The following is a 24,300-nucleotide window of genomic DNA, read 5'->3' as shown; positions in this document are numbered from 1 at the left end:
AGCTAGTGCTCATTTAATAGAAGTCAACCAGTCACTATTAAGGAAAACCATACTAGTGCTGCGTTACGGAGACTGGGGGACTATTTCCCTGTGGTTTCTCATGAGAAATGTGTGCTGACATGCAAAGAACATCCTCAACAAAACTGTTACAGTAAATGCAACTATTGCCATGATGCTGTTCCTTATGGTCTACCCCGAGTGTAGTCTAGTGGTGCCCAAGTAAAGCGACATTTAGTGAAAGCAAATATCCTGGGGTCAAAAGGATGTGGTTTGGCTTAACCTACGGCCAGTTTAAAAGTGTGGTTGAACTGCCCATCTCTCAGGTGAGTGGGTCTCCCTGAATAGCATTTCTCCCAACCAAGATTTGATAGGTAGTACGCAGCATTGAGTGCAAGTGACCATTAAAGGAAAGACTTGCCAAGTACCATCCATGGATGTACACACTCAACCAAGCTGGGGTGGACTCGACACTGTCTTACAAAATCTAAGGAATCCTAAGGAGAACCCAGACCATTCCTCTGCCTCACAGTGGAAAGCCCAGTGATCGAATGACCAAATACCTGGTACCTGTGAGCATGATACCTCACATGGCAAAAAGAATTTTGCAGATGTGATTAACTTAAGGACTTTGAGATGGAGTGATTACCTTGGATTACCCCTGTGAGCCTAATGCAATCAGACGGGTCCGTCAAGATAGAAGAGGGAGGAAGAAGAGTCAGAAAGTGATTTAAAGATGCTGCACTACTGGCTTTGATGATGGAGGAATCACCATGAACCAAGGGATGCGGGTGGGTGTTAGATGTTGGAAGAGGCAAGGAAATGGATTCTCTTCCTGGAGCTTCCAGAAGGAACACAGCCCTGCTCACACCTTGATTTTAGCCCAATGAGTTTTTTGTTGCTTTTTTTTTTTTTGACTTCTGATCTCTGAAACTGTAATATAATAAATCTGTGGGGTTTGTTTGTTTGTTTTGAGCCGCTCAGTATGTGGTAATTTGTTATAGAAGCAATAAGAAACTAATACAGCCATTTTGCTGGGCTGCCCCCCTTTTCACTGTGGAGAGCCCACAAAGGCCCGAAGAAAAACAAGTAGCAAGTAGCCAAGCTAGGACTCACATCCTAATCTGGCTGATGGCCAAACCTACTCTCTTTCCATTCTGCAACCTAGAATGTTGGGAGAACCCAAGTCATTCATCCCTTCACTTATTCATCCGTTTAACAAATATCTGTTCAATTTCTACCTAGTGCTAACTATAGACATTTTAAAGAGCCAAGAGACTGTGGCCTGGGCACACGTTTCCTTACTTGATACTGATGAGGTGATAAAGAAGGGTAAACCTATTTAGCATAGTTTCCTAAATTGAGTTAATATTCTGTATGCAGTTCTAATGGTACCAAGACTTCTGTCTGATTTTTATCAAAGGCTGGGGTGGGGAATTTGCAGAGAAAATAAGAAATGCCAGCCTAAACTGTACTTTTGAAGGAAATGTCGATATAGGATGAGAAAATAGTTTGATCCAGAGCAAGTTTCTTTCTCAATGGAATTGCCCAAGTATCTCTACATCTTTGATGACACGGTTTTTCTCTGACAATAGCACAACCAGACGATTTGAGAGGGTAATCCCCTAATCCAATCTTTCAAACTTGGTTAAAAATGGGCTTACAATATTTTAAAGGAAAAGTAACGAAATAAGCAACCCAGTGGGGCTCATGTCAGGAACTTCAAGATAAGGGTTTTGCTGCCAATCCCATTTAACAAGCTCCTAGTATGACTTTGAGTATCTCGCCTGGGGATGTGCTCAATTTTTGGAGAGTAACGTTACTGTTACTATGTGGTTATTTGCACCTATGCCTGACGGTTGATGCTTTCCAGCTTTTAGGGTCCTTTTACCTTTTTCATCGGCTCATCTGAAGCGAGAGCATAGCCGCCTGATTTGGCCCACAGATCTTGGAAAGGAAAGCAGACCTCAACTTTCAGACAGCTTAGACGGCTACCACTCAGTTATTAAATTCTATTCATTATGGATGGGGCATTTCCCAGTGTCATTCAAATCACTTCAAAGGAGAAACCACAGAAGGGAGGGGCAGAAACTACAGAGGGGCCTCAGGAGGTTCCCTGACCTCATATATGGGCCTGTGTGCTAATGGTCCTTCCCGAATGACCGATTGATCATACCGCGCTTTAACGTTACACTCTGACAGCTTGGGGTGAGTAGGAATCCTCAGTGTGTTGGAGGACGGACATATTGGACAGTCATTCAATTTTCAGCAGAAAAGACAAGACCCTCTGCACAATTACCGTAGAATCCTTTGTGGAAAACAATAACCATCACTGATCATGAAAGCCACCAACATCTACCCAGCGACCCAAGCCAGCGACTGTGGTGAGCGCTTCTCCAACATGCTACAAGTTCCCAGATCCCATGATTCATTCTTTTATTTATTCACTCTTCTAAGGCATGCGTAGTGAGGGCCTACTTGGTTCTAGACGTTGAATTAGGCACTAGGTATTCAATAGAGAACACGACAGAGTTTTTCCTTCCAAGGAGATGTTCTATAAATCAAGGGTGGGCAAGTAAATCAAACAATCACACGAATAAAGGCCAAGTTCTATGAAAGGGAGATACAAAGTGATATGAGGGTTTATAGTAGAGACCTGACCTGGGATAGAAGTGTGTGGGGAGGTGAAATCAAAGAAGGCTTTCCTGAGGAAGGGGCATTTGCACTCCATTCTGAGGCTGATAAACAGGTAAATGAATAAGAGTGGAGGTGGAGCGTAGGGCAAAAGTGAGCACTGGAGGTGGGGAATGGGCATTTATCAGAAGTGGAGGTGGGGGCCAGGTAGACTTTCATATAAATAATTTCAGACAATAGGACATTTCTTACATTTTCCTGCCTCTCCCTGTCCTATCGACTGCTGTTTGACGTCTGGCCCCAGTTTCTCTCACTCAGGTTACTGCAGCAGCCATTTAACTGGCTTCCTGCCCACAGTTTCCTCTCTTAAGTCAGCTTTTTACTCACAGCCAGAGTGGTTTTCCCAACACACCAATCTGCTCTTGTCGCTCCTCACGTGTAACCGACAGACTCCCATTGTTGTCAGGGTAAAGTTCTCTTTAGCTTCCCGGCACGAATGGCCCTCGTCATCTGAACTTTCTCTTTCTCTCTGTCTTTCTCTGGCCACTTCTCCATATTCTTTTTATTTCACTAATGCAGAAGGGCTGGCAGCTTCCATAGGGGTGTGGCCGAAACGGCTGCCTGCCAAGCTCTGTGCTCTCCTTCTGTAGGTAGAGTTGCTGCTGGTAGGTGACTGCCCAGCCAGGGACTGCAGTTTTAAGCCACCTTCCCCACTTCCTGCCCCTGAATCTAGCTGTAGCCACCTGAGCTGGAGCCAATCAGGCGAGGGCAGAGGTCATATGATTTGTATCACTTCCAGGCCTGCCCCTTCTGATGAGATCCTCCGTGCTCTCTCTCTTCCCAGTTTTCTGGCAGATGTCAAGGTTGACCTTGGGAGCACATGGAAAGATGGCAGAGCCTGCACCCTCCCAAGAACATTAATAACTGCACTTTCATCCCTGGTCCTGTCCCTGCCCCACTGCCATTGGGACTTTATATGAGAAAGGAGAAGAAAGAAACTTCTGTTAACTACTGACATTCCGGGGTTATCGGTTAAAGCAACTAGCATTCCCTTTACTCCACGCACAGGGCATCTGACGTTTCCACCTTTCCAGTCTGCACCTTCCTTCTCCCTCTGCTCTCCTAAGGGTGATGGCTAAGGCAAGGGCCCTGGAGTCAGACAGTCTATGTCCAAAGCCCACCCCCTTGGGCAACCTACTCAACTTCTCAGTTTCCTCGTTCACGTAGTGGGAACAATGACAATACATTTATTCCTCGGAGGATTTCTATGCACGTTAAATAAGCTGATGCGTAGGAAGCACTTAAATAAGGGCAGGCATAAAGTAAGTGTTAGCAGTTATCATCATTGCTATGAATTACTGATTTACTCATCTTATCCTCTCCCCCAGCCTCTAAGCCCCTTGGTCAGAGCAACTGGGTCTTGTTCTTTTTGTTCCTGTTTCCTGCTACATAATAAACACAGTAAACATCTGTGAATCAAACAGCTGTTGCAAGCCATTTTTCTACATTCTAGAAAAGCTATCTGCGGAGCTAAGGAGGGTCCTGTCATTGCGTTAATCCCAGGGGGGAAAAAAAAATCCTTCCTGGTGATCTTATAAATTTCAATCTATTAAGCAGTCTCTGGTGCCCTTGCTCACACCATCCCACATTCTGAATATTCTGCCCAAATTTTGTCAGTATCCAGTGTGCATTATCAATTAAATGAGGCCGCCTCTTCATGGCTCGTGGGGCTGTCCCCCCAGCACCCCCTCCATCATCCCATGGTCCATCTATGCTCAGTCTATATCCTTTAGCACCACAACCAGCAGGCACACGTGTGACGCCTCAGAGCAGGAAGAAAACAAAGACAGATGCGAACTTGTGTCAAACACGAGCTGTGTATTAGACTCTTTAAAAACATTATTTATTTAGTCTTACAATAGTCGTACCCCATTGGATAGTATGTGACAGTGAAGAGATCAGATTCTGAATTCTAGAGTGAGACTCCATAGGTTTAATCCCAGTTCTACCTTCCCAACCACTCTAAGACTTAATTTCCACATCTGTAAAGTGGGGTGATATTAGTGCCAGCCTTACATGGTACTTGTGAACTTGGAGCATGCTTGGCACATGATAAATATCCAGGGAAATTTAGCTGTTAGAGTTTCCAGGTTAAGAGGTGCAGTGTTGTTTCCCAGGTTGCCATGTTAATTAATGGGGGGGGGGTGTCATATCTGAACCCAAATATCCAGTGCCCGGAACTCCCGATCCAGCATCCTTGGCACCACACCACAGCAACAGCCTCAGAAACAACTGCACCTCTCTCATTTCTTCTGCTTGCCCCACCTTGAGCCCCCAGATGAGAGGGACTTCTCATAGCAAGACCTCACCTCGTGGTCCCCGGAGGCCTGCGACTGTAGGAAACGGAAGCTCTGAAAATTTAAAGAGAACAAAGTGGCTCTATCTTATCCTTCATGAATAATCAAAGGGATGAGGATTAACTGTATCTCAGCATTAGCAGGAAGGGCTGTGGCCTGGGGACTGACTGGAATGGATGAGACCCCAAAAAGCAGGTCCTTATCTTCCTAAATGTCAGAGATGCTTCAGAGACATGTCATGGCCCTACCTTCCTGCTTCTGGAAACCTCTGATGCTGGCAGCCAGTGCCTTGACGCCTCACAAGTCAGCAAAATGCCTTAGGTTAAGAAAAACTATATCTAAAAACATGTCTTCCGAACTGTGTCTGTGCCTGCAAAAGCCTCACTTGATCTTTACTCTAGTTGCTTTTAGCTCCTTTAGAGTAAATTATGACTGGGTCAAAGAGACAATCTTTATCATAAATATTATAAAGATTCAATTTGGCCTCTGAGACAGGATTCATTCATTCAATATTAGTTGAATAAATATATCTATTTGAACCTATTTGAAGAAATAATGACTGAAAACTTTCCTAACCTGGTGAAGGAAATAGACATACAGGTCTGGGCAGTGCAGAGTCTCAAACAAGATGAACCCAAACAGTCCCACACCAAGACACATTGTAATTAAAATGGCAAAGGTTAAAGACAAAGAGAGAATCCTAAAAGCAGCAAAAGAAAGGCAACTAGTAACTTATAAGGGAACCCTCATAAGATTGTCATCTTATTTCTCAACAGAAGCTTTGCAGGTTAGAAGGGATTGGCACAAAATAGTCAATGTGATGAAAAGCAAGGACCTAAAACCAATGGTACTCTACCCAGCAAAGCTATCATTCAACATCAAAGGACAAATAAAGAGCTTCCCAGACAAGAAAAGACTAATGGAATTCATCACCACCAAGCCAGTATTACAAGGAATGTTAGAGAGAATTCTTTAAGTCAGGAGAGAAGAAAAAGATAAAAATTATGAATAATAAGATTGCAATAGCTACATACCTATCAACAATTACTTTCAATGTAAATGGATTAAATGCTCCAATCAAAAGACATAGGAGGGCTGAATGGATAAGAAAACAAAATCCTTACATATGCTACCTATAAGAGACTCACTTTAAATTGAAACACACACACAAACTGAAAGTAAAGGGATGGAAAAAGTTATTTCATGAAAATGGAAAGAAAAAAGAAGTTGGGGTGGCAATACTTATACGAGGAAAAATAAACTTTAAAACAAAGGCTATAACAAGAGACAAAGAAGGACCTAGTAATCCCACTTCAGGGTATTTAGCCAAAAATAAAAATAAAAAAATAAAAATAAACAGGACATGGCGGGGACCTATGTATCCATATGTTCATTGCAGCATTGTTTACAATGGCCAAGACATGGAGGCAGCCTGGCATTGATGGAAGAATGGATAAAGAGGAAGTAGTACGATTGCAGTACATTGAGCTCCATAGAAATAGAACCGAGTGCCAGTTGGATGGGCACTGGGCAACTCTGTGCTCACTGAGGAAAAATAAACATGGGCAAAGGAGATCCTAAGAAGTCAAAAGGCAAACTGTCAATCATATGCATCTTTTGTGCCAACTTGCCGGGAGGAGCACAGGAAGAAGCACCCATATGCTTCAGTCAACTTCTCAGAGTTTTCGAAGAAGTGCTCAGAGAGGTGGAAGACCATGTCTGCTAAAGAAAAAGGAAAATCTGGAGACATGGTAAAGGAGGACAAGGCCCGTTATGAAAGAAATGAAAACTTATATCCCTCCTAAAGGGGGAACAAAAAAGAAGTTCAAGGATCCCAATGCACACCCAACAGGTCTCCTTTGGCCTTTTTCCTGTTTTGTTCTCAGTATCGCCCAAAAATCAAAGGAGAGCCTCCCAGCCTATCCATTGGTGATGTTGCAAAGAAGCTGGGAGAGATGTGGAATAACACTGCTGCAGATGACATGCAGCTTTATGAGAAGAAGGCTGCTGAGCTGAAGGAAAACTACGAAAAAGATATTGCTGCATAGCGAGCTAAAGGAAAGCCTGGTGTGGCAAAAAAAAAAAAAAAAAAGAAAAGAAAAAAAAAAAGGAGTTGTCAAGGCTGAAAAGAGCAAGAAAAAGAAGGAAGAGGAGGAAGATGAGGACGAGGATGAAGAGGAAGAAGATGATGATGAATAAGTTGGTTCTAACGCAGTTTTTTTTGTTCTTGTCTATAGAGCATTTAACCCCCTGTACACAACTCATTTCTCTTAAAGAAAAAAAATTGCAATGTAAGGCTGTGTAAGATTTGTTTTTAAACTGTATAGTATCTTTTTTTGTATAGTTAACACACGACCGAATGTGTCTTTAGATAGCCCTGTCCTGGTGGTATTTTCAATAGCCACTAACCTTGCCTGGTACAGTATGGGGGTTGTAAATATGTGATTTCACTGATATGTGGTATATAAACCAAAAACAACAAAAGAACAAGACAAACAAATGAGAAACAGAAACTCATAGACACAGACAATAGTTTAGTGGTTACCAGAGGGTAACGGGGGTGGGGGTTGGGAGATGAGAGTAAAGGGGATCAAATATATGGTGATGGAAGGAGAACTGACTCTGGGTGGTGAACACACAATGGGATTTATAGATGATGTAATACAGAATTGTACACCTGAAATCTATGTAATTTTACTAACAATTGTCACCCCAATAAATTAAAAAAATATATATATTAGAAAAAAAAAAAAAAAGAAATTTAAAGCCAGTCCTTGTTGGTTCACAGCACAAATTAGTTATATATGGGGATGGTAGTTTTTTCATCTTCAGTTGTCTCTGATGTAGCTTATACAGAATAATTGTTGTTCTGTTAACTGAATACCATTCTGTAATTGCAAAAAAAATTGCAGCTGTTTTGTTGACATTCTGAATGCTTTTAAGTAAAAACATTTTTTTATTAAAAAAAGAGGAGGTAGTACATATATACAATAGAATATTACTTGCCTATTGCTTGCTGATATATGAAATCTAAAGAACAAAGTAAACAACAACAAAAAACAAACAAATTCATAGATACAGAAAACATTTTGATGGTTGCTAGATAGGAGGGGGTTAGGGGTGTGGGTGCAAAAAGGGAAAGGCATTAAGAAGTACAAATAGGTAGTTACAAAATAGTTATGGGGATGCGAATTATTACATAAGGAATATAGTCAATAGTATGGTAATAACTATGCATAATGCTAGGTGGGTACTAAACTAGTCAGGGGGATTGCTTCTTAAATTATATAAATGGCTAACCACTCTGCTGAACACCTGAAATTAATTTAAAATGATATTGAATGTCAACTGCAATTGAAAAATTTAAAAGGAGGGAAGGTAAAGGGGAATAAGAGTTCCAAGTTTTCAGGTACAATACAAATAAGTCGGAGAGATCCAAGATGGCGGAGTAGAGAAATACTGTGCCTGTATCCTTCCGTGAACACATTAAAATTACGACTAAATTACGCAACTGGCAACCTGGAGAACCATCTGAAGTCTAGCCAAAAATAAGCCCTAAAACTATAAAGAAGAAGCCGCATCGAGACTGGTAGTAGGGTAGAGACACGGAATGGACCCAAATCTCGCTGTGGCAGTTGAGAGTCAGGCAGGATATCTCAGCCATGGAGGTTTCCCTCAGAAGAAAGAGGGAGCCCAGCCCCCCACACCAGACTCCCCAGCCCGGAGTACTGGTGCCGGGAAGAGGAACCCTCACAACATCTGGCTGTGGAAAACAGTGGGAATTCTGACCATCCAGGGGGGATGGAAGGCGACGGAAAACCCAAACATCTTTCTAAACGGCAGGCGCACAGACTTACTCACTCACAGGTACTCACCTTAGGCTCCGGCTGAGGGATGGTGACATTGGAGACATATGGAGGGCCAGACTGAGGTGTGTGGCTTTGGGGGGAGGACTGGATGACAGTCAGAGTTTCCCTGTGTGAGGGCCTCTTCTGGTGCAGCTGGCAAGCAGCTGCCATCTTTACCGTGTTGAGCCCGCCCCCTACACTTCCGGCCAGATCTGAATCCGATTGGCTGGTGAGCTCTGCTGCTCCATTCTGCTGACTCAGTGGGACTCTGCCCCACCCAACTCCCCCAACTCTGGAGGCACTTTCTCCCAAGCAGCCAACCCTGCCTGCATCGCACTGTTTCTTGGAAAACTATCAGAGTCTGGCTGGCCCCTGGCAGGGGGTGATTGGCCTCAGTGTGCTCTGAGGCTTTTGCTGAGTAGCTCCAGGCTCAGCACTGGCAGTAGAATTTACATTAACCTGGTGACCACAACTATTCCCACTCTAGTGACTCCCTGAGACCCTGCCTCACCCCATTTGTGTACTGCATGAGGCTCTATCAGTGGCTGAACCTTAAGGAAGCCAGCAGGTAGTAGCAGGAATCTGGGCGTCCTGATTTTTGTGGAGCTAGCCCAGGCCCAGTATTGGTGGCAAACATCCTCCGTTCATATCGTGGCCCCTCCCACGTGTCTCCACATTTTGCACAGGCAGCGAACAACTGCAGATCACTTTGTAGCTCTTACCTAGTTGGTTACAGGCAGTGGGTGACCTGGGGCTGCACTGGAAATCTTCCCTAGAGGCCCCAGAACCAACATACTTGGAGGTTGGCTTCAGACCACAACAGAACATCACCCAATTAGCCCTACAAGCAGCACACACAAAGGGTAGTCTCAAAAGGCACCAGAGCCTGCTGGGGCAAATTCCACTCAGTAGGGTAAGCCCCCGTCACGGCAGCCTGTCAGCTGTGGACGTGGCCTAACCCCACAGCCAGTCAGCCTAAGGGTCAATCCCACCCACTGATATCCCAATAACAACTACAACAGAGGACACACACACCTACAAAATGGACACCCTGGAGCACCTGGAGTAGGTGACCAGGGAGACTGTTCCAGGACCTCACAGGACACCTATTACACAAGGCCACCTGGCCAAGACTGGGAGACACAGCAGATCTACCTAATACATAGAAACAAACATAGAGAAGCAGCCAAAATGAGGAAACAAAGAAACGTGTCCCAAATGAAAGAACAGGAGAAAAAATCCAGAAAAAGAGCTAAACGAAATAGAGGTAAGCAACCTACCAGAGATTGAGTTCAAAACACTGGTTATAAGGATGCTCAGGGAACTTCGTGAGAACTTCAACAAAAAGATAGCAAGCATAGAAAAGGACATAAAAACCATAAAAAAAGAACCATGAAAAGGAAGTGTGGATCCACATGTTCATTGCAGCATTGTTTACAATGGCCAAGATGTGGAAGCAGCCTGGGTGTCCTCCGATGGATGAATGGATAAAGAGGAGGTGGTATATACAATGGAATATTGCTCAGCTATGGAAGGGAATGGGTTCTCACCATCTGCCACGGCATGGCTGGACCTGGAGGGAGTAGTACTAAGTGGAGTGTCAGACAGAGAAAGACATATGCAATGTGATTGCACTTATATGTGAAATCTAAGACCAAAATTAACAAACAAAACAGAAATAAACTCATAGATACAGAGAACATTTTGATGTTTGCCAGATGGGAGGGGGTGAAAAAAGGGGAAGGGATTAAGAAGTACAAATTGGTTGTTAAAAGTAGTTACGGGTAGAATAAGGTATAACATAAGGAATATTGTCAATAATATTGTAATAACTATGTATGGTGTCAGATGGGTAGTAGATTTGTTGGGGTGCTAGATGGGAGGGGTTTCGGAGGCAGGGTGGAAAAGGTGAGGGGATTAAGAAGTATAAAATAGTCACGGGGATGTAAAGTAAAGCATACAGAATATAGTCAATGATATGGTAATAACTACATCTATATACTGCCTCATGGGTACTAGTCAGAGGGATCACTTCTTAAATTATATAAATGTCTAACCACTATGCTGTACACCTGAAATTAACATAAAATAATATTGAATATCAACTGTAATTGAAAAAATTTTAAAGAGGGGAAAGGGGATTAAGAGGTCCAAGTTTCCAGGTATAAAATAAGTCATGGGGATTTAATATACAGCATAGGGAATATAGTCAATAATATCGTGATAGCGTAGTACAGTGTCAGATGGTTGCTAGACTTCTTCAGGTCTATAAATGTTGAATAACTATGGTGTACCCCTGAAACTAACATAATATTGTATGTTAGCTATATTTTTAATAAAAATCTTTAAAAAACAAACAAATTAGTCATCGGGATGTAATGTACAGCATGGGGAATATAGTCAACAATATTGTGATAGTGTGGTACGGTGTCAGATGGTTGCTGGACTTACCATTTTGATCACTTCTTTAGGTCTATAAATGTTGAATAATTATTGTGTACTCCTGAATCGAATACAATATTGTATGTTAGCTATATTTTTAATTAAAAAATCTTAGAAGAAAAAGAAAAAGAGCAGCCAATAGGACAGCCAACTGGCACTGGTTGTGGCAACATGGAGCAAGGAGCAGAGAAAGTCAATGTCAGTTCCCCCTGTGTGTCTTGCCCGACAGTGGGCTGCTCAGTGTTTCATGTACTAGTGGGGTTGTCACACAAGCCTCTTTTGAAACATCACTCTCCTCAAACACATACGGCATAATTAGACTTGAAGGAAAATTTAGCTGTATCGTTCCAAACCTTGGACATGCACCAAGAACTCTAAACACAAGAACTAATCTTTGTGGAGTTTATATGACACCAGGGACCCATCCACTTCTCCATCGAGACACCCAAAAGGCCACAGTTGCTTTTCAGAATATTATTATCCTTATTAAGATGAAAAATCAGGTCAGCTGGGAAAGATAAGATACATAGCAAGAAGCAGCCATGTCTGTTCTCACGGGCACTGCTATTATTACTATAATAGCAGTCAGGCTGTCAGCCATGGCCCTGGGTACCCCAGCCCCCCGTCTGGCCACTGGTCACTCTGATTGTGTCGGTCCTACAGCTCACTCCATGATAAACTCAGCAGTATTCCTTATAAAGCTGTCAGTCTTTACCTCCTAGATGAAAACCCATACCTGTCACTGTCCTTATCTGTACCCCCTCCCCTGACCCTCTGCCCCCACCATGATCTCCTTTTTCAAATTCTTAGAGAGCCAGAGAAACAGTTAATAGCAGTTGTTAAGCATTTAGTCTTTGCAGCAGACGTCCTGGACTTGAATCCTGATTTCTATGACTTACATTGAGCTGGGCTTTCGTTTTCTCATGTATAATATGGTTATGATACTTAGCTCAGTGTTTGGAGGCTTGAATGAATCGATATTTGTAAAACGTTTAAACAATGCTTGACCATAATAAGTACTCAATAAATGTGTTTTTTCCTCCGGGGTCGGGGGTGGGGGGTGGGGTTCAATGGGCTTTTATTGAGATAAATTAATATAAATCAAGATTTTATCAGTCACCTTTTCTGAACTTTATAAACTCAACAGAGACTCGGGTCCATATGTGTACGTACAACATAACACATCCCAACCAAAACAGAGCCCCTCTGGAACATTTGCCAATTAACAGAAAGCCAGTGTTCCTTTTCTCCAGAAGCTTTCAAAATTTTGAGTCCCCACTGTTCACATCTCAGTGGAAAAGGTCCGTTGTAGCTAGGGACATTGAAATTATGTATCCCGTTTTTATTGAACAAAAATATACATTTGTTTTCAAGTTTTAGTTTTGTTTCAAAAAAGGGAACAGTGACTTTGTTTTCTCCAGGCACCCCTCCCCCACAACTGGTGGTTAAAATACAGAAGCCTGTGTCCTAAGGACCCAACCCTACCCCTTCCCTTGCCCTGCCCAGTATTGTCTGCTGGAGAATTTAAATATTCTTCTGTTGGAATGTGTCAGCTGTGGAGGGGCAGAGTCCAGGGGCCACAGGCTAGCTCTCTGACCTCCTGAACTGCTGCAACCTTTGGACCCTTAACCCTTTATCCCAAAGATGAGTTTTTAGATTGGGAGAGTGGATTTTCTTTGGGAGTTTTAAAAAAAAACCTATCTTTAAGGACATCAAGTAGAACTACAAGCTCACCAAAGTCCACTTAAGTGCTCCAAAAAGTTGACTGACTGTTTCAGCTCCCACTAGGCCAATATTTTGCTTGACAAAGGTGTTTTGCCAACAACCTACACACGAAGTTTTGTGTTGAGTTGTCTGGTTCTAAGCCAAGCGTGATGGCATCAAACACAAAGCACATGACAAAGGAAAGATACCCCTAACTCATTCTGAAAACAAATACATATTGATAACCAGTTACCTCCCCTCTCCCCACAGACTTTGGGGCCAACCCATACGATGATGCAGGACCAACTTGAAAATAATTTAGAGACATATTTAGCTTTCCTTCTCCCTGACTTCTTCCCGTGGAAGATCATATTGGAAAACTCTTGTTCCATTCCTTAAGGAAAGGCAAGAAAGTTTCTTCATCGGAGTGTATGGAAAGAGGAGGACAGTCCATAATCCACTACACAACCTACAGGCTAAACCACAAGCTGGATGGTATTTAAATATTAAAAATAAGGAATAGTTTTCATGCAAATGAACCACTGGAAAAATATTACCATTACTTAAAATAAACACCCAATACTGGGAGAACACGAAAACAGTTTCCAGTAGTAACAAAAGCTCCTTATTGTGACGGGGGGATTTAAAAAAAAGAGAGACTAGGTTTTGACCTAATCTTTAGGGCATCTTTCCATTTAACAATTCCTAGTCAAGAGCCGAGCACCAAAACTGGACAGCTGCCTGTCCCAGACTGTCCAGTAGTGGGGTCCCAGACAGCTTGAGGGCCATTCCTCATCAGAGGCTGGACTTCAGTGATACTTTCAGCTTAAAATCTCTGCTTTCAGAGGGACCCTCAGGCCCCCAGCTGACACAGTCGGGATGGCAAAGAGGACTGCACTGCGCGTTTAGTCACCCATGCTCTCCAGCGAGATGCAAAGTTGCATTTATGAGCTTTTCTTGCTTTTCTTCTATAATATAATGAATGATCCCTCTTATCTTGCCAGAGGTGGGAGAGAAAGAGAGCTGCATCCGTACAAGGACAAGATTTCTTTGGTCAAAAATTGATGCCTTTGAAATTCCCCTCCTCCTCCTCCTTTCCTGGAAAAAAAGTTCCTTCCTTAATTAGGGCTTGTATTTAGTAGCCGGCATTCACTGGATAGAAGAACCTGTGGCTTGGATACCAAATAAATGAGTGTATTCTCTTTGGGGTTTCTACAGTGCAGCTCCTGTTAGAGTTTTGAAGGAGTTGGGGCTATGTCTGATCAGGGGGCATCGGCAGGTTTTGCTCCTCAAGGAATTTTGCGTGAATCAGAAATGTTTTTGCTTAAACTGGAGTCAAAAAAGCCACTTGAATAATAAATTTCTTTATCCAGATGGGTTAAGCATGAAAGCATATGCAGGACTTGTCATATTTCAGGGCTTTGAAAAACAATGGGATATGGAAATAATTTGTTTTCTTTTTTTTTAAGGAGGACGCAGCTCACTGGCCTATGTGGGGATCAAACTGGCAACCTTGGTGTTATTAGCGCCACGCTCTAACCAACTGAGCTAACTGGCCACCCCCCAAAAAAATTTTAATTAATGTATTAATTAATTTATTTAACCCTAGATGCCTCCTGGTTGACCTAATACACTGGGTTAGAAGGGAACTAAACACATTTTTAAAAAAAAAGTCCATTGGTTTTGATTCATCTCACTCCTTTTGCCTGGCAATCAGGCCAAACATCACGCATTTTGGGAGGGGCACAATTTAATGCATGGCTACTGACTGTAAAGCATTTGCCGGCGATTTACAATGCAAAGTGACAAATAATTCTTGTCACAAAGAGGATGGCAAGCAGCTGTCTGCAGCATGAAAGTGAAGAGCTCTTGGGTAGCCCGTTCCTGCAAGTTTATGTATCAGTGAGAGCAGAGGGCAACACGTTTGCCCAGGACGTGGTCCACAGAAAGTAAGCCCCAGAACTGCTAACATTACCAAAGCTGGTACCGGCTAATTCCGAAATGCAATACCTACACTGCTCAGACACTGCCACTCAATCACATTCCCACACTGCAAGACAGATTAAAATGGGGGAAGAAGCACAAGCAGAGAGATCTTCTCAAAAATAATACCTTGAATTATAGCATTATTCTTGTCTAATCACAGAGTTGGCTTGCTGAGGTCTAGCCTGTGACCCACTAGACTTTGTGCAGACACCCTGGGTGCCCACCCATCGCCCCGTCCCTGCGGTTAGTGCAGACAGTCCCAATTTAAGCCAGCAGATTCCTGCAGCTCCTGGCCTGAGGTCGTTGTCTGCAGCTTGGCCCTTGGTTGGGCAGGCTGGAAGTGTCTGGCAGTTCATTCCCCCAGCAGCACCCTCCCGAGGAATGGGAGCGGGGGGATAAAACACCTGAAATTCCTCACTGAGCGGGAGAGTTATGAGGGGCGTTCTGCATGGTCAGTGGGGGAAGCCATTTTATAGGATTTCCGCCTCCGTGCCTCACCACCTCATTTCTTCATCTCACTTCCTGGGGTCACTTCTCTCAAATAAACTGTGTGCACACAAATCTTCATCTTAGGATCTGCTTTTGGGAAATTCAAACCCTCTGAACAAGTCATTCATGATCGGCCAAAGACTAACTCAAGCATCCCTCCCCATCACCTCCTCCCCACACACATTTTTATCTCCAGCAATGCCTGTCTGTCCATCTTCCCCTTGCAACAAACCATACACTTTTCAACCTGACAGCCTTTGCTGACTCTCCTTATTTCTCTGACTGGCAAATTCCTATTCATCGTTTAAATATCATCTCCCCTTGGAAGCCTTCCCTGCTCTTTCATCTCTACTGCCTTAACATTGTTTTACCGATATTGCCTTCACCAGACTCCATCCACCCATCCATCCATCAATCCATCCATCCATCCATCTGTCCATTCGTCCATCCATCCATCCATCCACCCTCCCACCCACCCGCCCATCCAATACATATGTATTAGCTACCTCCATATGCCAGGCAGGCACTAGCATACTGCAGTTGTCCATGGGTCTTCCTGTCTAGACGGATTTTCTTGAGGTCACTGTAGGTCTTAGACAGCTCTGTGCTTCCGGCCCAGAGCACAGCATCCAGGATGAAGTGGGTGCTTGGCAACTGTTTGGTCATATTAAATTGATGAACTTCCCCCGTTCCAGGCAGACAGCATCTGTGTAATGATAATGAGGTTCTTAATTACATAGAGGTGGATACATTGATTAAGCATGTGGAATTAATAAAGGAGTATGTTACCACCAAAATGTGAATGACATATAGACAGTTTCATTACTTAAAATAGCTTGTAAGCCATTAAGCCAATGACCGTGTATGATTTCCCAGCAGAAATGGCCATCAGCAGTCTCATCATTGTGTGAACCCCAGAGCCCAGAAATCCTGCTTTGCCTGCCAAACCTTCTCTTTAGAACTGTACCAAGGCATTTGACCTTGTAATTTCATACTGGTAGGGTTGCCATATAAAATACAAGATGCTCTCTACTGGCAATATCTTTTAAAGAAATCATCACAGAGTCAAATAGGCAGCCAGTCTGTATTTAGATTCTGAGCACCTACAGTTTGTCCCACAATGGGTGAGATTCAAAATATACAGGAGCAGAGAAAACAGATTTAGACTCTGCTTTCTGAAACTTACAAAGATCTCTATACAAAGATGTTCACTGAAATATGGCTTACACTAACATCGCATTCTAATTTCCTACAAGAAAGGAAATATAATCTATCCACACAACAGAATATTCACCAGCCATTCAAAATGAGGTTAAAGAATGTTTTATGACCCACAAAAATGCTCACAATACAAGCTTAGAAAGAAAAAATAATCAGGGTACACAGTGGTATATTGAGTGTGATTCCAATTCTGTGGCCAACCAAACACTGATATAGACATGTTGGAAAACTACTGGAACAAGATAAGCCAAATTTTGTAGAGTATTTACTCATATGTCTGAGATACGGCATTACAGTTGACATTTTTATAGTTTTCTGAATTTTCCTAATTTCATTCTTCTCAATGGGCATGAACATGTGTTGATTTCATAATAATACTTTTGTAAAAGAGCTTAGTAGAGATCAGAATAGACCCTTCCACCGCAAAATGTGGCATTTCGTTCTCTCCTATATCAGGAGAGCTTACTAAAATGTTCAGTCTGTGCTGTGCTTGGGGAAATAATTAATGGCTTCAGTCTTGCCAAGAGCTTTTCGGGAATGAGGAGGCAGACAGGAAACTCTGGGACTGTGAGTGGTTTACCTTTAGCCCTTTTCTGGATTGTGACCTATAAATATTTAGTGGCTAAAATCAGTGGGCAGGGGGGTGAGGAAGGGAGGCAAAAGGCAAACCACCCCTCTCCCTCTGCCCCCCATGCCTCTGATATATAAACCCATAGTCCTCAAAGTGTGTTGCCCGAACACTGTACCAGCCATACTGCACTTCAGAACCTTGGCAATAATCGACTCATGTATACATCAGACTTTTTGCTACAAAGGAGGACACATGTCCTGCTCTCCATCAGAGAGTGGACGTGGGAGAGCTCTAAAATGCCACGTAGCATGTGATACCACTTGCTGCGGGTAAAAGGAGAAGCTTAAATGGAAGCTGTGGCCAAAGGAAGGTTGCCTGTTTACTGGGCCATGCAAGAAATGTGTCTTATGCGTACAAGTAAAGAGAGCCTGGTCAGGCCACAGAAGGGCCCTAAAATCAAGGGGCAAAGCCAAGGGACCAGTAGGATGACTGCCGTTGCCTTTATAGACTGTGAGCTATCGCTACACTGGGGTTGTGAACAGCAACCCCCAAGAGTGCTCCCTATTTGTTTAGTCTCATTTTGATCTTTTTGGGTTCACTCAAGTGTACTAACCCAAATTATGTTATACTACCTAAGTGGGCTGTGAACACAGAAATATCTAGAACTTCTAAAGCTTAAGTGGAGGGAGATAGTCTTTTTGTGCCACATTTAAGAGGATTTTTACCCTACAGGCCATTGTCCTCTGGACATACTTTCATTTGCCAAAGAAAAGCGTTGAAGGGATTCAACATGGTCGGGCTGGACAAAAAAGAAGATTCAAGATGCAAGAGTGATGTTGGAAAAATCAACAGAGTAATAATAAGGGGTATGGGACACACGAGTCTATTGTTTTGTGTGCCATGCCTCCTAGGCCAGAATCTGCAGGGAGGCTCTCCATAGCACTAGGTAAGGCCTTCAAAACCATCTGAATCGCCCAGTAGCCCCCAAATAGAATGGGCTACCTCGGGAGACAATTCGTTCTCCCTCTCCATCTCCGTAGTTTTCTCCTGGAAATACACAGGAGGGGCCTGGGTCAGGCTTCCTACATCAGGTAGGAGATGGAATAGATAACCCAAGAACACGTGGAGGTCCTAAGGGTCTCCAGTCTAGGCCCTCAGTGCTCCTTGGGTTTCTCCCTTCTTTTCCCACTATGTGTGATTGCCTGGCTGAGACCTTGTAGGAGAGACAGAAGAGGAGCCAGCGTCCTTAACCATAATACCATCTGGCATCCCACAGGACGCCCAGTGCTTGACAGGGTCTCACTCTTCACTCCTCACACTCACCTTGAGGAGAACACCATGGCCAACCACACATGTGCGAAGACTAACGTTCGGAATGCTGGTGTGACTTGCCCAATTCCAGATGGCTGCTAAGTGTAGTCAGGTGAACTGCACAGGCACCCGTGTCCGTAACCGGCCACTTCTATTCCTACCACCTAGTACAGTGCGTGGCACAAAGTATGTGGGCACAGAGCACCGTGATATACGTGTGTGGCATGGATTTATGTGCACGGCACGTAAATTTTCACTGAAAAAACCAATATAGAACACGGAAAATCTGTGGAGCAGTGAAAAGGAGACCATGAAATAGGATACGGGCTTACCGAGATATATCAAAGAAGGGAAAAATGCCAAGAGATTATTATTCATTCACTCATTCATCCCCACATTTTATGAACACCTCCTTTGTGCCTGGGGCCATGATAAAGAGGTGATTAAAGACATAGAGTTGGACCCGGTGGCGTCACTCTTTAAGTAAGGGAGACCATCCCTGGATAAACAATATTAAGTGTGAAGTAATTTTACACGTGTTACATTTACAAAGAAAGTCAGTTAACATTGAATGTTTGCTATCCATATGAAATGGCAGGACACAGCTTTGGGAAATGCGCTGCTCTTTAAAGAGAGTAGGTCTGAGGCTGAGGAGGTAGAAAGGCCAGTGGATCGGGCTAAACATCTTCGTGGGAATTCCCATCTGAGAGAGGGCCGCGGCACTTCTGTTCCCTACAGGTCTGAATATTAAACCTACTCTCATCCAGAAGCATTTGATGCTATCACTTTCCTGCCGCGAGGGGCTCTTCATCACGCAGTGCAGAACCTCAGCCGAGGGATTTGAAGTTGCAGAGAGTCCCGAAGTCTGATCTCTGATGGCTGGTGGGGGAGAGCTGCGATTTAAGAGCTTGAGTATTTCATGCCCAGAGCGGGTGCTTTCAGTGAAGTTGTTGATCACGTCAGAAGGGTGCTGAAACCAAGGGCAGGCTCCTGTTGAGAGGCCTAGTTAATGAGGAGGTTTCCACAAACAGGGACACTCAGAAAAAGGCAGGAAAGCAGACCACTGAGTGGTGAAAACCATCATTCCATGAAAAGGCACTTACTTCCTGCCGGGCGCTGTGGCAGGTTGTTTTCACAAATCCCTGTGTTCAGGGCGCAGAGGAGGTAGTAGACGGGCAAAGACAGGGGTAGGAAAGAGAGCTTCTACTTCTAAGCCCTCACTGTGCTTTAGTCTGTGCAGAGCTTTCTCTGCTATGTCTATTTAATACTCATAACAACTCTATGAGGTAAGTAATATTATCCCAACTTTAGTGATAGGCGGTTGGAATAATTGGGCCACAGTCCTTCAAGTGATGAAGGTAGATCCAGGAATCCAAGTCACAGATGCTCTCCTTTCCTGGACACCCTATTAGCTCCTTTCCTTGACTTAATGTTAGGGTGGCCACACCCTGATTGGTAGGGTCACCCAATTTGCCTAGGGAACTTCCAGTTTATGCCTGTTGAACGGGAAACAGTAAAACTAGCATCCCCCGTCACTCTCAAAGAGTATCCTAATTTAGACGATAAAGTGTGTGATCACCCTACTTCACAAGTTTTTGGTTGAAATAGGTACATTTATTAAAACCACGGCTCTAAACTCTGGGTACAGATTGTAATTTGGCTGGAAATGTGAATCCGGCATCCCGCTTTGCAAATGTAATCATCCAGGAAATCTATCCAGATGCACTGCATGGAAGGCAGCCAGCCTGGCAGTGGCTCTGACCTACCCTGATTTAGAGGCCTAGTAAGGGGACTTTGCCATCTGGTGGGCTGGACTAGCTCCCTGGCCAGGATTCCAGCCACCTGGTTGCTGGAGTCCAACTCTTGGGCAACGTGAGATTCTGCGGGCTATGGGTTGTCTTGTGGCCACCCATGGTCTCCATTAGTTGGAAAGTAGTACTGATGAGCGACATAAGACTGGTATGACCCCCACAAGGGCTGGTTAGTGGAGTTACCATGTACAGTTGGGCAAATTGTACACTGCACAAAAACACTCAACTCCTGGGGCAAGCGAGGGATGCTGTTTGGTATTCTTTTATGAGGTGGTTAGTCAGATGAGACCACAAGAGGAGACAGAGGAGAGGGTCAGGAAAACAGTATTTATTATACTCACAGTTCCTAGGGATAGGAGGCACAAAACGCCATGCAGGGCCACTCAGAAAATGCCAGGGTGGTCAGGAGGCAGAAGAGGAAGTGCTCAGGCCATGGCTTTCATTGAGGTTTCTGTGGAAAAGGCAAGGCAAGGCAGGGGTTGGCTTGCTTGAATAATTTTAGTGGGGCCTGGGCTATAGGGACAGTCTCTACTTGCCTGCTATGTGGCCCTGGGATGGTCAAGGCAGAGGGTTATTGCCTCCTGGGGTGTATGGTCCTGATAGAGAAGGCCTGGCTCTGGGCTGGTTAGTTTGCCTATCGATGGCATGCTCCCAGTTGGGCCATTTATTATTTCTAAAAATTGGCGAACCCAGGAAGGGGCAGTCTCTCCCCAGCCACAAAGGTTTTGAAGATGTTGAAACATCATTAATAGATAGACAATTTTAAAAATTTAATACAATATATTAATAGATACCCACATCCAGTTGCCAGAGCTCACAGCTGCGCCTGCCAGGAGGTCAGGGACTGGAGCGTGGTGACCACAAATGAACCCTTCCAACCCAGCTACCTGCCCTGCAGTGGGCTATCCTAAACCCCCAAAGCCCTGAGAAAAAGTGGCTTAACCTGGAACTCGTAGGCTGAAGATCATAACACAGCATGCATATTCTGTAGTGTAAGAAGAACAACAAAAGAGCCCTAAAAATTTACTGAGCATCTACTCTGTACCCAGCATGGTATTAAGTACTCTAGTCTGTACTAACCAACACTTTGCACATATTCCATTTCATAGACGAGACCACTGAGGCTCAGAGAGGGAAAGTATCTTTCCAAAGTCACACAGCCCATCAGTGGTATACCGAGGTTTCGAATCCAGGTTTGCCTGACTCAGAATGTGCTCAATTTCACTAATTATCAGGGAAAAGCAAGTCAAAAGCACAATGAGATGTCACCTCCTCACACCTGTGAGGGCGGTGTTATCAAAACAGAAAAAAGATAACAAGCGTTGGTGAGGATATGGAGAAAAGGAAACCCTCGTGCACTGTTGGTGGGAATGTAAGTTGGTGCAGCCACTATGGAAAACAGTATGGAGGTTCCCCCGAAAATGTACACTTCTGGGTATTTATCCAAAAGAGTTGAAATTGGGATCTTGAGGGGATATCTGCACCCCCATGTTCACTGCAGCTTTATATATGATAGCCAAGATATAGAAACAACCCAATTGTCCATGAACAGATGCATGGATGAAAAAATGTGGTCCAGACACAATGGAATATCTCTCAGCCTTTAAAGAGAAGGAAATTCTGCCATCTGCGACAACGTGGCTGAGCCTGGAGGACAGTATGCTAAAGGAAATAAGTCCGACACAGAAAAACGAATCCTGCATGATCCCACTTACATCAGGAATCTGAAAGAGTCAAACTCAGAGAAGCCGAGAACAGAATGGTGGTTACCAGGGGCTGGAGGGAGGGGAACTGGTGAGCTGTTGGAGGAAGGGCACGGAGTCTGACTTTCACAGAATGAGTAAGTCCTAGAGATCCACTGAACGGCATCGCGTGTATAGTGAATAATACTGTGTAGCGTCCTTACGAGTTTGTAAGAAGGTAGATCTCATGTTATATGTTATCACCAAAAAAAGAGGGAAGCAGGACATTTTAGCAGTGATGGTGACATTCACAGTGACGGTTTCATGGGTGTATACTTATCTTCAAACCCATCAAGATGTATATGTTAAATACATACAGCTTTTTCCTCTACGTCAGTCACACCTCAATTTTAGAAAAGTTTGTAGTGTCCTTTCCTCGGGTGCTGAGCTGCCGCATGTAGGCCCCCAGAAATGCCATGGCCCAGCCACTCCTGTTCGTGGGAGCAACTCGAGGTACAAAGGGCTGAAATGTCAGAAGGAGGATCAGGACGCAGCTTTCTGCCCTTGTGTGTCCAAGGCTCCCTTCCGCGTCGGCCCACTCTGGGTCTTCTTCTAAAAGAGGGGAACTCCTACCTTCTGTTTCCCGGCAGCCCCTCCTCTGTGTTCCTCCCAGGTCCTGTCTCGGGGCTGCCTCTCCTCACTGCTCAAACACAAATACTCCATGTCGTTTGGCCCCTCACACACACCATGACGGAAATATGATGTGAGGAGGTAGGACGAGATGTGGGTAAAGGGCCGAGCACAGCGCTGGAGGAAGAGTAGCTGGCCAGTCAGAGCCCCGCCTGGCCTCCCTGCAGCACAGGCCAGGGGTTAAGATTGTGGACGCTGACGCCAGACAACCTGGGTCATGGCGCGTGTCTGCTGTTTACTTGCTGTGTGACTTCGGGCAGTTACACAGCTGCTTTTCGCCTCAGGTCTTTCATCTGGGAGAGGAGGACGCAGTAGTACCTGCCTCACGGGGCCCGTGATGCGGATGGAGTGAGTGGGTGTTGACAGAGCATGAAGAGCTCTACCTGGCACACAGGAAGCTCCGGGCAGAGGAGGTTGAATAAATAATCCTACACTCTTCACCGCTTGGCCTGACTGCTTTTTCAACTGAGTTTCTGTGCAATGAGCTCAACCCAGGCTGAGCAGAGGAAAAGGTTGAAACAGTCACCCTTGCAGTCAACTAATGGGCCGAGCTGTGAGTGGCCGGGAAAACCTGGGGGTTCAGCAGCACAGCTGGGGCCCAGGGAGCAAGGAAGCTGGACTTCTCCAAGCACCCAGAGCTTCAGACCTTGTAAATGGGGAGGGGTGGGGGGGCGGTGTTTCCTTTTTTTTGCATCTCTGACTCACAGGAGGCTGTGTTAGTCATGCCCCGATCTACAGGATCCCACATACTAAACCCATGTGCTGTGATGTCGACCTCAGCTAGGGCCAGAGGATTGTCCCACGGCCCTAACTGACCAAATTGGAAGAAGGGAAACTTTATGGAGAGCTGGATCTCATCACTGGCCGCACATCCTAGCTATCCAGGGAACTTATAAAAGATATACTAACAATCGGGTCTTAAACAAAATATCTGATATTAAGATATTCCGAGCACCAGGAAGGCCTTCGCATCTAAGTCATGTGGAGTGGCGTGGGGCCACTGAGGATGACCCACATCAGAGGCTCTCTCTGCTGTAGCCCTTGAGCTGCTTCAGAATCACCTGGCAGGCTTGTTAAAACTCAGATTGCCAGGCTGCACCCCCCCGCCCCCCCCCCCCCCCGCCCCCAGAGTTCCTGGGTGGGGCCCAGGAATCTGCATTTCTAACAAGTCTCCAGGTGATATTGATGCTGCTGTCCTGGCATCACCTACAGAGAAGCACTGATCTACATAATGAATAACAGAGGGGAAAAAAGGTATTGTCTACTAAGTCTTCCCCAAGAATGTGGCTACTGCTTTTTGGATTTAAAAAAGAAACAAAACAACAAGAAAAAAACTTTTTCCATACTCAAATCTTAAGCAGTTGAAAAATGCCTGTCCTGCTGTTCACTTTTTTCCCTCCTTTTCTCTCTCCTTCCTCAGCCATGTGCCCCTGAAAGCTTCTTGCTGTGGAAATTCTCCGCACATGTTCGTTGCAGGGAGTGTCATGTGTAGTTCAACAGTGTGCAGTGACAAAAGGTAAAGACAAAGGAAAGCTAATTGATTCTTACCGTGTTTTC

The 24,300-nt window shown here is 44.4% G+C and overlaps 1 protein-coding gene and 1 pseudogene across 1 annotated transcript in view; both read left to right on the top strand.

The window, feature by feature from the left end:
- VAT1L (vesicle amine transport 1 like) overlaps positions 1-24,300 on the top strand; it is a 142,447-nt gene that overhangs the window by 30,145 nt on the left and 88,002 nt on the right. The window lies entirely within an intron of this gene.
- Positions 6,547-7,518, top strand: LOC141567483 (high mobility group protein B1-like; annotated as a pseudogene).

Source organism: Rhinolophus sinicus, chromosome 8 (assembly GCF_057876585.1).
Source record: "Rhinolophus sinicus isolate RSI-liver-muscle chromosome 8, RSI-T2T, whole genome shotgun sequence".
Taxonomy (NCBI): domain Eukaryota; kingdom Metazoa; phylum Chordata; class Mammalia; order Chiroptera; family Rhinolophidae; genus Rhinolophus; species Rhinolophus sinicus.
This window is presented reverse-complemented; position numbering and strand designations above follow the sequence as displayed.